Raw genomic sequence first — 15,067 nt, forward strand, 5'->3', positions numbered from 1 at the left:
TGTCTTACGTTCAGTGACGGTTGGGGGTCTTTTCTGTGTCTAGTGACCTCTTTTGGGAATGAGGGCCAGATCCATGCCCTTGACCTCTTTGACAGTCTCTGTCTCCTATTCCTGCTATCAGAGAGGAGGGAGGGAGAGAGAGAGGGAGAGAGAGAGAGAGAGAGAGAGAGAGATATCAAGTGTGCTCTGAGATAATTTTAATATTTCCCCTTTCCAGAGGGAGAGAGGGAACAGAGCATCTTTTGTTCACCTCCATGCCGCTGCGCTGTGATATAGACTTTCAGAGATATTCATGTTGTGATTTATTCAATTCTTTTTCTCCGCTGATTTTAATTAAGTTCCTGAGCTGTCTCTAAGCCTGGGGAGCGGGAACAGAACATGAAACATTGAGAGCCAAATGCTTTTCCTTTGCAATTGAGTTTTTCCGAGTTCTTAAAGTGCTTCACGGGAGAGGTGAGAGGCGTCCAGAGGCTGAGGCATTTCCTGTGCTCCATCAGTCCCTAAATAATAAACATAAACATTAAAATCTGGTTAAGAAAAATCACAGAAGTCATTACAGCTTGGTGGCTGATGGGGACTTTGATCAAATCTTTTACGCAATTTCACAGTTTCTGGGGGAATTCACTGAGCTGGCATTGATCTTGTTCGTGCCAGATGGATTGTTTTCTCCCAGCAGCCACGGTGCGGAGAGCACAGGACCTGCCACCTCCCAAACCAATTTCGTCTTCGGATCTAAGTTCATGTCATGCTTTTTAAGGGCGATGCCGTGGCAGCTTCTGGACCAGTTCCTTGGATTCCCATCAGGCACAGCCCACACCGGACCTCCAGCAGGCCTTCCCAGAGATATGGAAAGTCAGTGAGGTCCCAGAGCCAGCCTCTGATCCCTGGGCCAGAGGAAGGTCACTCAGTAGGATCTAAAAGCCAGATGGCTGACCACCGGCCTGTGGTCAATGTTGTGGAAATGGTAAGTTTGAAAATGCAAATGCTTTTGGAGCCGGCCTACAACCTAAGAAGAGAAATAGCCCGTGTATGGACTTTGGCAAAATGGTGGATCCAAGCTGGGTCTAAAGTGGGCAGCCCTTTAGGCCAATAGTTATCACGTGGGAACCCTGGCTTGCTGTGGCCAATGTTCTGAATTTTCCAAAAGCCAGAAACAAGGACTTCGAGTAATACGAAAATTTAAAAAAAACACCCAAATCTTACATTTAAATATTGAAAACAAATTTCCAAACATTTAAATCACTTTGCTGGTCAAACAACGTACATCTGCAGGCTGGAGTGTAGCAGTGGACACTGGTTTTCAATCCCTGCCATGTTGGTGAAAAGTGAACGCTTGGAATCAATGTCCAGGCACCATCACCTACCAGCTGCATGACCTTGGCACGTATTTTAACTTCCGAGGCTCCACTTATAAGGACGGAACGTAGAGCACGGTGTACTCACAATGTAAAGAGCCTGGTGCACAGTATGTAACCAATAAATGCTATAACGGTTGCTGTCATTGTCATTGTTAGCTTCTTCTTTATCATCACCATCACTGTGATATGGTGATTTATAATACGATATATATATATATATATATATATATTTGGTTACGTTTCTGTGTTACTGTTTCTGTTCTGTTACTGTGTCCCTGTTTCTGGCCAAAGAGCTCCTAAAACTCTTGGAATTTCCTAAGCTATGACAGCAAGAAAGGTGTCTTGAGTTATGTTAACGAGGTGACTTTTGGGGGTTGATGATTAGTTGAGCCAACCTTGCGAGTAGAGGCTTTGAACTTTCAGGCCCATCCTCAGACTCCAGGGAAGGGAGGGGAGGGGCTGGAGATTGAGTTCAACCACCAATGGCCAGTGATTGAATCAATCATGCCTATGTAATGAAGTCATCGTAAAACCCAAAAGGACTGGGTTTGGAGACTTTCTGGGTTGGTGAACACATGGAGATTCAGGGAGAGTGGAGCTCTTGGAGAGGAATGGAAGGTCTGCACCCCTTCTCACATACTCTGCCCTGTGCCTCTCTTCCCCCTGGCTGTTCCTGAATTAAATGCTTCTGTAACTCACTGGTGATCTAGTAAGGAAAATGTTTCTCTGAGTTCTGTGAGCCACTCTGGCAAATTGATCAAACCCAAGGAGGGGGCTGTTGGAACCTCTGGATGTATAGTCAGTCACAGTGGTAAGTCAGAAGCCCAGGTGACAACATGGACTCCAGATTGGTCTCCAAAGTGGTATGTATATGCACAATGGAATACTACTCAGCCATAAAAAAAATGAAAGAGTGACATTTGCAGCAACATGGCTGGACTTCGGGAGTATCATACCAAGTGAAGTAAGTCAGACAGAGAAAGACAAATATCATATGATATCACTTATACGTGGACTATATCTTGTAATAAACTTTAATGGAAAAGAATCTGAAAAAGTATCTATATCTATGTCTATATCTGTATCTATATCTGAATCACTTTGCTATACACCAGAAACTAATGCAACTTTGGAAATCAACTACAATTTAAAAAATAAAAGAAATGTGAAAAAAAATCATCATGTTGTACACCTTAAACTTACCCAATGTTATATGTGAATTAAATCTCAGTAAAGCTGGGGAAAAGAGAAATGTGATGAAACATGCAAGTTTCACATTAGACTTACTGGATCAGACCCTGGAAATGGGGCCCGGTGATCAGTTTTTGTTTTAGGATAATTCTAAGTTCACACAGTTGTAAGGAACAATGCAGAGAAATCTTTTGGATACTTTTCCCCATTTTACCTCAATGGTAACATTTAGCAAAACTGGGGGCTGTGCCCCCTCCTTTGGGTGGGACTTTGGGGCATTGTGCTGGTTAAGTGGCCTGAAGCTCAGAGGAGTGGCCTCAGCCCAGTGGGGGAGCCCAGGGAGCAGTGGACCTGGTTTTTAATGAGATGACTCTGGCTCAGGAAGCCCAGCGAGCAGCCCTGTGCCCTGGGGTGCCCACTTAGAGTGTCTTGCATTAATTCTGGGCTGCAACCAGGTACTAGAATTGAATTATTGAGACACTTACTTCTGGACACGGACAGGAAAATCTTGGGTAGCTTGAGCCTTTACGAGAGCCCCCCAGATTTAATTTTGGATGTGTGTGTCAGCTCTGTATTTTGTTCTTTTGGGAAGGGGCTAAGGGCTTGCAAGGAAGACAGGAAAGGTAAGTTTTGTTACGGGATGGAAGAGATTTCACACGTGGGGCATCCAATCTTCCACTGACTGGAGTACCTTCCACGCCATTGGACTAACACCATGCGACACAGAAGTCCTTGTCGTTTCCAGTTCACATTTTGGGAACATGAAAACAGAGACCAGGGTGATGAAAACAGAGACCAGCCCAATGCCCAATTTCTAGGGATGTTAGAAACTGCGCCATGTGACCCCTGAAGAACTAGTGGAGAGCTGAAGAATCAGTTCATCTTAGAAGTCAAATCATTGATCTTTTAGGTCCCCTGGATGGGATCATTTCCTGCAAATAAACCCTGTTAGCACATTTGACAGATACTTGGAATTTACTGGAGTCATCCCGTTTTCCCACCCAGCGTTGCCCCTCCTCTAAACCCATGTCCTTTCCAAATATCTTATTGTGCTGTGACACTCATCTCTGCCCCCATTTAATAGGTAAAGTAACTGGGGTCCAGAGAAGGTAGGTGATGTGCCTGAGCTCACACAGTGGGGAGCATCACAGCCAGGATTTGAACCTGGGTGGGCAAAACTCTGGAGCACAATGCTCTCCCGCTACCATGTGGCTCCTCTCCTTATTAGAAACACAATGTAATTAAGTGCTCGGGGCTTGCCATAATTCAAAATACACTACACAGCAATCTACCCAAGACACCATTCATAATGGAGCAATGACAGGGGAACTGCCCTCCTGACAGGTGAGAGATTCTATCCGTCTGACTCCATCATCACCATTACTCGCGCTGTATCTCGATTATCTCCCCCATAAGACATATTTACAGCAATATTAAAAGGGAGAGGAAGGGATATATTACGTTCCTTATGTACTACATATATTACATGCCCATGCCCATCACGGCCCAGATGATGCCAGACAAGGCGGGCTGCGGTGATGGGGCAAAGTCATTCTATCAGTTTCAAACGGGCCAACTACCTCCCCATGTGATGGGAGAGATCAGCATCATTGTCAACACCCCCATTTCATAGAGGAGAACACTGAGGCTCAGAGGACTGAAATGATTTGCCCTAGGTGCCCCCCGTCTTGGACTAGTGGAGGCAAGACTTGGCCCCAGACCTTCTGATTTCATATCCCCTGAGACCCTTATATTACAGATGTCTCTGGGGATGTGTTCATTCATTCCCTCATTCATTGATTCATTTAATATCTACTGAGTGCACACCTACTGCGGGCTAAACGTGAGGTGCTGTGAGGAAATTGTGAAGGAGACCACCTACACTCCCTGGTCAGAGAGACCAGAGCAGGGGTCTTGCCCAGGTTGATTTTCCCCAGGCAACATTGCACAGGGTCTGGAGACATTTTCGGTTGTCACAATGAGAAGGATGCTACTGTCATCTCCTGTGTTGATGCCACATAAGTTGCCAAACACCCTACAATACACAGGACAGCCCCACAACAAAGAGTTATCCATCCCCAAATGTCAATAGTGCTGATTATTGAGATGCCCTGGCCTAGAGCATATTGAAGAAGACAGAATTCATCAAATTATTCCATTCAGGAGGGTATGGTTACAAACAGAGAAACAAGAAATGTATAAACATCAACAGCCATTGCTTTTATAGCGCACACTGCCAGGCTTGGCTCCAAGTGCCTTTACCTCTACTAACTTAGTCCTTAAAACAACCCGGTGGGATTGGCATTATTGTCATCTCCAATTATATAGAGGAGGAAACTGAGGTTCAGAGAGGTTAAGTACCTTGTCTAGTGTCACACAGTCAGGGAGGGACTGGGACTTGAATCTAGGCTGTTTGACACCAGCTTCCCTGCCTTTGGCCACTACCTTGCACTGCCTCCTTGTGAGACAAAGGAACTTGTCCTGGTTTGGGGTTGAGGGATGCTCTGTGGAGGAAGAGACACATGATATGAGATTTAAGGAACACTAGAGCATAGGGGAGAGAGGGAAGAGCATTTCACTCAGGCGGAACAGCATGGGCAAAAGCCACATGGCAAGAGGCATGGTTGGGAAAACGATTGAAAGTGACTGTGATAGGAGAGCAGAGGTCTGGGGTGGAGATGAAGCTGGAGGGTCCAGCAGGGCCACAGGCTGGGTTTGCAGGGAGGGTGTGTTCTGAGCAGAGCAGTGGCAGGGTCTGACTTGGACTTTGAAGGTCTGCTCTGGCTGCTCTGTGTAGAGGGGGGCCTGAGTACAGGAAAGGACAAGAGAGGAGGCAATTGCAATGCGAGGAGACTGGGCTGGCATCACTGGGCTGCAGAGAAGTGGACAGATGTGAAAACTATTTAGGAGGCCAAACTGCCAGGATGTGGTGATGGACGGGGTGTTGGGGCAGGGTGATGGGTAATGCATTGATCGCCACCGCATGCCTGACCTACTTGTGAATTAACCCAAAGATTGCTGGTGGACAGCCCTGGAGACTGCTGGGAAGGGCTGCTGGCCTTGCCCACCCCTCCTTGAACCTGAAAGCCCCTGTCCCCGGTCATGGTCCCCGCTGCAAAGCCCAGGAGCAATCATCATTGTTGTCTTGCTCTGTTGACAGCCCTCTGCCTGTGCTTTCAGATGCCTCTAACTCACAGATAATTAATGTCAGCCAGCTGTCACCACACCCTGGCTAATCACAGTGCTTGGGGGTAGGCACGCTGGTCGATGAGCAGCCCAGGGATCTGTCAGCCCCAGGAAAGGGCGCGTCACTTGCCCAGTCACTGGAGAGAGTGCCGTGAATTTAAGCACACGCCTGTTTGCTTGAGAGGCACTGGCAGTCTCCCTCCCATGGGAGGCAGATGCTCAAGGTCATGTCTGCAGGTCCAGGGACCCAGGCTGGGCAAAAGGAGAGGGAATAGGTAGGGAGTTTACTCCTGACGGGTGTGAACACAGCCCCTCCCCTTTCCTACGTGTAAACCACAGTGGCTTCTATTTCAGGCTCAGTGCTGTGCTCAAAATTCAGATAATTAAGTGCGTTGGCACAGCCCTGAATTGCTTTCGCAGTCACACGAAGACACTTGTAGCTCCCCAAACACTTCAGCCTTTGCTGAATTTCTTTGCCTTCGTCTGGGCAGTTCCTTCTGCTCGTTGCAGTTTCCTGAGCCCCCAGTTCCCACCCCCACTGGCACATGAGCCATGAAGTTAAACTCGTTGCTCAGCACTCTTTTTCCAAGGAGTTGGTGTCAGCCCCCGTGTTCCAGCAACACATTGTGTAAACTTCTAGGACATTTATTCATTCATTTGTTTGTTTGTTCATTCATTCATTCACCAGATCAGCATTGAGTTCCCATTGAGCACGGCTCTGCGCAAGAAAGAACGGTGATCAACAAGGCGGACACGGTCTGCGCCAGGGCACAGTCTGCAGGGCAAGGCGGCAGCGTTAAGAATGATGCAAAGTGTTGTTAATTACAGCGTCATCAGTTCTTCTTTCCACGTTGCATTTGTGTCTCTGTTTCCAATTCTAGGACTCTGACTCCATGGGAATCTCTCTGAGGTCAGAGACTGTCTGATTTATGTCTGGGTCTTCGGTGTCCAGCACAGTATATTCACAGTGACTATTTAATGAAAGACAGTGAATGGAGTAAATGAAAGCTGGATTCACACACCCAGGACAATGAATACTTCTTCATCCAGAGAGCTGCCTGCCATCCCAAGCTACCCAAGGTACGTTGTGATGTGTCAACACAGTCATTTGAAGGAATAGTTGGGCACATCGGATACAGCCTGGGCAGGGGAGGGTCCCTCTTTTGGAGGTCTGGTTGCCCAGGCAAAAACTCAGAGACAGCCATCTCAAGCATCTGTTATATGTGTAGCACTGTGCCCAGGGCACGAGGGATTGAGGCTTCCCTCTGAAGCTGAGTGGCAGGCTGAACTCTGGGAGACAGGAGACAGGGCGAGGGCAGCAGAGACCCTCCAGTTGGTCTAGGAAGCTCCAAGGAGCATCAGCTTGCCCACCAGTGCAGTGGAAGGAAACTAGAGGGGAAGAGGCAGTGAGGGAGTCAGCTCCCCATCTAGGAAGGTATTCAAGAAGATCATAGAAGATGCCTTGCCCGAGATGCTGCATTCCCAGTTGGAATAGGCAATCTGAAAGAGCTATTGGGATGGGCTAAGTGTGAAACTCAGCAAGCTTCTGCCGTGGGTCTCATAGGGAAGGGGACTTGGGGTGTAGTTAGGAGCCCTTGTCTCAGAATCAAACAGACTTGTATGATTAAATCCTGGCTTTAACCTCTTAATAGTTGTGCAATAATGAGGAAGTCATTGAACTTCTTTTTTTTTTTTTTTTTTTTTTGCGGTACGCGGGCCTCTCACTGTTGGGGCCTATCCCGTTGCGGAGCACAGGCTCCGGACGCACAGACTCAGCGGCCATGGCTCACGGGCCCAGCCGCTCCGCGGTACGTGGGATCTTCCCGGACCGGGGCACGAACCCGTGTCCCCTGCATCGGCAGGCGGACTCTCAACCACTGCGCCACCAGGGAAGCCCCCACTGAACTTCTTTGATCCTTAGTTTTCCCCTTTGTAAAACGGGGGAAATGACACTTACATGATAACACCTGCAAAGTATGGTGTACGGGCTTGACAAACGGGAGCTACCCATGCTGTTTGTAAAAGATCAAAGGCCAATGCAGGGAACGGACCGGTGCCCAGTGGATGGGGAAGCGGGGTAAGGAAGGCTGCACATGCTGGGTTTGGGGCAGATGGCACCTGGGGAAAAGCCATAGCAGGAGAGGGGTGCCAGGGCAAGGAGGCACCAGGCACCGCCCTGCAGAAGGAAGTGAGTGGGTGAGGGCTGGCTGAGCAGGGCTCCTACTGAAGGACGGGCAAGCTCAGGCTCCAGCTCTCAACTCATCTTGAATCCCCATTAAGGGGATGGCTTCAGGGCCGACGTCTGGCTTCTGTTCTCTTCCAGCTCTGGGTGCTTTGTGCTTCTGGGGTCCCAGTTATCAGCAAGAGTGATTCCTACCTGTTCATTTGTTTCACTTCCTTCTTCCCCTCTGGTAGAAGACTCCTCATTCATTTGCTCCCTTTTAAAGTCAGTCGACAAACCCTTCTGAGAACTGCTTTCTGGCTGACTTCTTGCCTAGGGCTTCTAGCCTAGGTGCTGCAGAATTGCAACAGAGATGGAGCAAACAGAGTCCCTACCCTCAAGAACCTCTAGCCTGGAGGTGGAGGCAGAAATGTGGCAGGGGACTGTCATACAGTGTGCCAACTGACACGGCAAGTACAGCCACTATAATATAGCTAACACTGCATGTTCATCGCACGTAAGTTACCTTATTGAGTCTTTGCTACACCCCTTGGGGGGAGGAGTTGAATCTCAGAGAGGGTAGTTCACATTTCCAAGGTCACACAGCCCTTATCGGTCAGGTCTGCCTGACATCCATGTTCGTGCTCTTAACCACTATGTTATGCAGCCTCCTTATGTCTCCTAATTCATTCGATAGATGTTTATAAAGCTCCTACTATGTGTTGGGGACCATAATAAAGGCAGATACTACAACAGAGAACAAGGCATCTCCTGTTCTGTGCCTATGGGGAGTATACATTCCGACCAGGGTTCTTTGGAGCACAGAGGAACTCTTCTTGGGTGACATATTCACAAAGAAGGTGGCATGTGAATTGGGTTCTGAAGCATCTGCAGGAGTTTTCCTGGCAAAATATGGAAGTATGTGTGTGGGTGCGAGGTTGAAGAAGTCATCCAGGAAGTGGAAATAGCAAGGGCAAAGGCCTGGAAATGTGTTCCTAGAATAATGAGAATTCCTCCCTCCCTGCTTCTCTCTTGTCCTTCATCCTTCCTTCCTTCCCTCCTTTTTTCTCTCCTTCCTTCCCTTTTATTTCTGAATGGGTGATATTTTCACATAGTTCAAAAGTTTAAAGGCAAAAAAATGTGTATAGTGAATATCTTCCTCCCTCTCCATCCCCACCTCCACCCATTCATTTCCCACCCTACTCCCCCCCCACACCCACATATCACCACTTTCTTTTGTCTCCTAAGCATCCTTCCAGAGTAGCTTTACGCAAATGCAAGCAAATATAAATAAGTTTTCTTATCTCCCCCTTTTATTTCACAGAGAACATGCCTACTACTCTGAAGAAAGATGAGAATTTAATGCAGCTGAAGCATAGCTTTGGGGGACCTGGGAAGCAGGGAATAGTGGGTGGAGATTTCGTTGTGAGGGGCCTTGAATGTCATCCTAAAGACCTTTCGAGTGTGGGCATATTCTAGGCCATTTCTCAGATTTTTCTCCAAGTCATGACACTTTCAAGGAAACTACAAACCCAGCCAGAGTTATCAGGAGCTGTCCGATTGACTTGATTAAAAACAAAACCACAGCCACAATCCACTCCCACCCCCCCCCAAAAAAAATTAAGAAAAATGAAACTCAAGGCAAAGGTAATCACAATGAATTTGTATCACACCGGGAGCTAGCTGCCTCTCTTGTTTTCTCCTTAATTTATTTTCTGGAAAACATTCACTGACTCATAGAATAGTTCCCTTCCCTCTGTCAGCAACCAGCCCTTGGAACCAAATTGCTGGCTAAAAATAATGTATTTTTATTAAAAATCACTTTAAGTTGGTACATATTTCTAAGACAAATTCACATATGGATAACCACCCAGTATTGCTTGCTATAGATAAGTGATGAATTATTTTAATCAGAAGTGGATTTATCAGCACTGCAAAAATAAATTTATGAGATTTTTCACAATCTGGTTGTCTTTTCTGATTCTTCGTGTTTATATTTAGTATTCAATGAAGACTAATCGTGACTATTGGACATTCAATAAAACTTCCCCAAAGCAGATTCATCTCGCCCATAATAAAGACTGACATTTTCTCCAGTCATTCTGGGAAATGTTTCCAGTCTCTACGTACAAAACTAGATGGGAAAATACATACACAGAGACTTTCCTCCCAAACACCAGCAGTCATCTTTGGCTCTGCAGTAGAGGAGTGCATTGCTGTGTTTAGTCAATCATCATCCAACACCCGCAGATCTGATGCTCACGGTGGCAGCCACTGCATAGAGGGAGAGAGTACTGAACGATTCAGAAAGGGCTCAGCCCTGCCCTGGCTCCCCGGCCAATTTGACTTGCAGCAAGAAAGACCTTAGTAGCCTCTTACTGTTAACTGGCTATGCTCAAAACTGAACGTTGTTTTATTTCATGTCCCAGAATGAAGCTTCTCTACGGCATTTGCAAGCAAGAGTCGTAGGACCAGGGATACGGGAAGAGCTGGTCATCAGGAGACTGTGTGTCAGTTAGGGGACTTTTGACTGTAAGCAACAGAAGCAGATTCAGGCTGCCTGAAGGCATAGATCATGGTACAGGGACATGACATTAAATGTCAGTGAATAGCTGAGCATATAATATGGAAATCTCAGCTGGTTCTTGTATGTGGTTAACACTTCTCTAACTTTTCCTCATCTCTCTAATTAACAAGGAGAGTGAATCCCAGGCTTTTTCTGGCAATGATATTGAGCCACAATAACAATGCTAGTTTTCATCGTATTTACGGCTGCTTTTGGCTGGTGGAAAGTTATACCAGTTTTTCATTTACAGTAGTGATCTCAAGTGTCCTTTAAAAATATATTTATTTGAGATAATGAATGAGTCAAATTAGAGGTAACGTATTGTTCATAATAGAACAGGGAGTGAAAGAATGGTAAAAACCATGAAAATTGCAGTCAGTTGAGTAAATAGATCTTATTCACATTGGTTTCTCTAGCAAAGAGGTGACTGAAGGGTTAGACAAGAAAAGGAATCTATTTTGTTCTAAGGATTTCAGGTATCTTACATAAATTAATTGAACTCCAACTTTAGCTTATTCAACAGATGAGGTCAATATCTCCCCTTGTACATTTCCAAGTTGCTAATGGAAAGGTTGCCTGGGACAGGACCAAGGACAGAGCACTGTGACCCTCCACTACAGACCTCTCAGTTCCACTCTACTCAATTATTAGCGCCTTTGGCCAGGAGAGTATGACTTGTATGGCTTCTCATTCTAGGGGCTCATGAGAAGAAAGGGTCTGCTTTCCAGGGCTCTGGCTGCCTCTGGAATCTAGTGGACCTGACAGAGCCCTCCACGCCTTCTTTCTCCCAATAAACCAATATCATCAGCTTTTGTAGATCAAGACATTGCTCTGCGTTGATGGGGCTGACATTAGCAGCTGGGATTAATCCGTTTTTTTCCCTTTCCATTTATTTGGAGGATCTCATTAAGGCAGGTTTCCTTCAGGAAATTGATGCTTTAATATTCTGCGTTGTCAGCTGAGGGCCTGAATTTTATTTCTTGAATAACATTTAATTAAATGTGCAGGCTCCCTTTCCCTGACGCATCAGTGATCACAGTGCTGGGCCCACCTCCATTGCTCTTTGGAAAATCAGCAGAAAGCTAAGTTGGGGGGGGGGCAATGTCCTGCTGAAAAATAAAGTTTATGGCCTGTACCTCTGCTGAAATTCGGGCCCAGGGTCCTGCTGACGCAGGCTGCTTCAGATGCCTCGACTAAGACGCAACCACTTTATAAATGCTGGTTCCTGGATTGTAACCTGCATCGTGTTCAAGAGGTATCCCAGAGGGGGACTCCCCTAAACCAGGAATCAACAGACTAGAACCTGCTAGCCAAATCAGCCCACAGCCCATTCCTCAAAATAAAGCTTTACTGGGATATAGCCACGCCCATCCATTTATGTGTTGTCTATGGCTGCATTTGTGACAGAACAGAAGAATCCCAGACCCTGTGGCAGGGCAGTAAGGAAGGACCAGAGCATCCTCTGGCCAACCCAGGCTTGTCTTTTTTTTTTTTTTTTTAAGTGTTCTCTTTTTTTTACATCTTTATTGGAGTATAATTGCTTTACAATGGTGTGTTAGTTTCTGCTTTATAACAAACTGAATCAGTTATACATACACATATGTTCCCATATCTCTTCCCTCTTGCGTCTCCCTCCCTCCCACCCTCTCTATCCCACCCCTCTAGGTGGTCACAAAGCACCGAGCTGATCTCCCTGTGCTATGCGGCTGCTTCCCACTAGCTATCTACCTTACGTTTGGTAGTGTGTATATGTCCATGCCTCTCTCTCGCTTTGTCACAGCTTACCCTTCCCCCTCCCCATATCCTCAAGTCCGTTCTCTAGTAGGTCTGTGTCTTTATTCCTGTCTTACCCCTAGGGTCTTCATGACATTTTTTCCCCTTAAATTCCATATATATGTGTTAGCATACGGTATTTGTCTTTCTCTTTCTGACTTACTTCACTCTGTATGACAGACTCTAGGTCTATCCACCTCATTACAAATAGCTCAATTTCGTTTCTTTTTATGGCTGAGTAATATTCCATTGTATATATGTGCCACATCTTCTTTATCCATTCATCCGATGATGGACACTTAGGTTGTTTCCATCTCTGGGCTATTGTAAATAGAGCTGCAATGAACATTTTGGTACATGACTCTTTTTGAATTATGGTTTTCTCAGGGTATATGCCCAGTAGTGGGATTGCTGGGTCGTATGGTAGTTCTATTTGTAGTTTTTTAAGGAACTCCATACTGTTCTCCACAGTGGCTGTATCAATCTACATTCCCACCAACAGTGCAGTAGGGTTCCCTTTTCTCAACACCCTCTCCAGCATTTATTGTTTCTAGATTTTTTGATGACGGCCATTCTGACTAATGTGAGATGATATCTCATTGTAGTTTTGATTTGCATTTCTCTAATGATTAATGATGTTGAGCATTCTTTCATGTGTTTGTTGGCAGTCTGTATATCTTCTTTGGAGAAATGTCTATTTAGGTCTTCTGCCCATTTTTGGATTGGGTTGTTTGGTTTTTTGTTATTGAGCTGCATGAGCTGCTTATAAATTTTGGAGATTAATCCTCTGTCAGTTGCTTCATTTGCAAATATTTTCTCCCATTCTGAGGGTTGTCTTTTGGTCCTGTTTATGGTTTCCTTTGCTGTGCAAATGCTTTGACGTTTCATTAGGTCCCATTTGTTAATTTTTGTTTTTATTTCCATTTCTCTAGGAGGTGGGTCAAAAAGGATCTTGCTGTGATTTATGTCATAGAGTGTTCTGCCTATGTTTTCCTCTAAGAGTTTGATAGTTTCTGGCCTTACATTTAGGTCTTTAATCCATTTTGAGCTTATTTTTGTGTATGGTGTTAGGGAGTGATCTAATCTCATACTTTTACATGTACCTGTCCAGTTCTCCCAGCACCACTTATTGAAGAGGCTGTCCTTTCTCCACTGTACATTCCTGCCTCCTTTATCAAAGGTAAGGTGACCATATGTGCGTGGGTTTATCTCTGGGCTTTCTATCCTGTTCCATTGATCTATCTTTCTGTTTTTGTGCCAGTACCATACTGTCTTGATTACTGTAGCTTTGTAGTATAGTCTGAAGTCAGGGATCCTGATTCCTCCAGCTCCGTTTTTCATTCTCAAGATTGCTTTGGCTATTCGGGGTTTTTTGTGTTTCCATATAAATTGTGAAATTTTTTGTTCTAGTTCTGTGAAAAATGCCAGTGGTAGTTTGATAGGGATTGCATTGAATCTGTAGATTGCTTTGGGTAGTAGAGTCATTTTCACAATGTTGATTCTTCCAATCCAAGAACATGGTATATCTCTCCATCTATTTGTATCATCTTTAATTTCTTTCATCAGTGTCTTATAATTTTCTGCATACAGGTCTTTTATCTCCTTAGGTAGGTTTAGTCCTAGATATTTTATTCTTTTTGTTGCAATGGTAAATGGGAGTGTTTTCTTGATTTCACTTTCAGATTTTTCATCATTAGTGTATAGGAATGCCAGAGATTTCTGTGCATTAATTTTGTATGCTGCTACTTTACCAAATTCATTGATTAGCTCTAGTAGTTTTCTGGTATCATCTTTAGGATTCTCTACGTATAGTATCATGTCATCTGCAAACAGTGACAGCTTTACTTCTTCTTTTCTGATTTGGATTCCTTTTATTTCCTTTTCTTCTCTGATTGCTGTGGCTAAAACTTCCAAAACTATGTTGAATAAGAGTTGTGAGAGTGGGCAACCTTGTCTTGGTCCTGATCTGAGTGGAAATGCTTTCAGTTTTTCACCATTGAGGATGATGTTGGCTGTGGGTTTGTCATATATGGCCTTTATTATGTTGAGGAAGGTTCCCTCTATGCCTACTTTCTGCAGGGTTTTTATCATAAATGGGTGTTGAATTTTGTCGAAAGCTTTCTCTGCATCTATTGAGATGATCATATGGTTTTTCTCCTTCAATTTGTTAATGTGGTGTATCACGTTGATTGATTTGCGTATATTGAAGAATCCTTGCATTCCTGGAATAAACCCCACTTGATCATGGTGTATGATCCATTTAATGTGCTGTTGGATTCTGTTTGCTAGTATTTTGTTGAGGATTTTTGCATCTATGTTCATCAGTGATATTGGCCTGTAGTTTTCTTTCTTTGTGGCATCCTTGTCTGGTTTTGGTATCAGGGTGATGGTGGCCTCGTAGAATGAGTTTGGGAGTGTTCCTCCCTCTGCTAAATTTTGGAACAGTTTGAGAAGGATAGGTGTTAGCCCTTCTCTAAATGTTTGATAGAATTCGCCTGTGAAGCCATCTGGTCCTGGGCTTTTGTTTATTGGAAGATTTTTAATCACAGTTTCAATTTCAGTGCTTGTGATTGGTCTGTTCATATTTTCAATTTATTCCTGAAACAGTCTTGGCATGTTGTGCATTTCGAAGAATTTGTCCATTTCTTCCAGGTTGTCCATTTTATTGGCATAGTGTTGCTTGTAGTAATCTCTCATGATCTTTTGTATTTCTGCAGTGTCAGTTGTTACTTCTCCTTTTTCATTTCTAATTCTATTGATTTGAGTCTTCTCCCTTTTTCACTTGATGAGTATGGCTAATGGTTTATCAATTTTGTTTATCTTCTCAAAGAA

At 44.8% G+C, this 15,067-nt stretch overlaps 1 long non-coding RNA gene across 1 annotated transcript; it reads right to left on the reverse strand.

Annotated features, from left to right (window-relative positions):
* Positions 1-300: 300 nt before the first annotated feature.
* Positions 301-11,759, reverse strand: LOC141276590 (uncharacterized). Its single transcript, XR_012326481.1, has 3 exons — positions 11,599-11,759; positions 10,051-10,170; positions 301-500 (listed from the first exon to the last, which is right to left on the reverse strand). It is a non-coding gene; the product is annotated as an uncharacterized lncRNA (long non-coding RNA).
* Positions 11,760-15,067: the final 3,308 nt, after the last annotated feature.

This window comes from Tursiops truncatus, chromosome 15 (genome assembly GCF_011762595.2).
Source record: "Tursiops truncatus isolate mTurTru1 chromosome 15, mTurTru1.mat.Y, whole genome shotgun sequence".
Lineage (NCBI taxonomy): Eukaryota > Metazoa > Chordata > Mammalia > Artiodactyla > Delphinidae > Tursiops > Tursiops truncatus.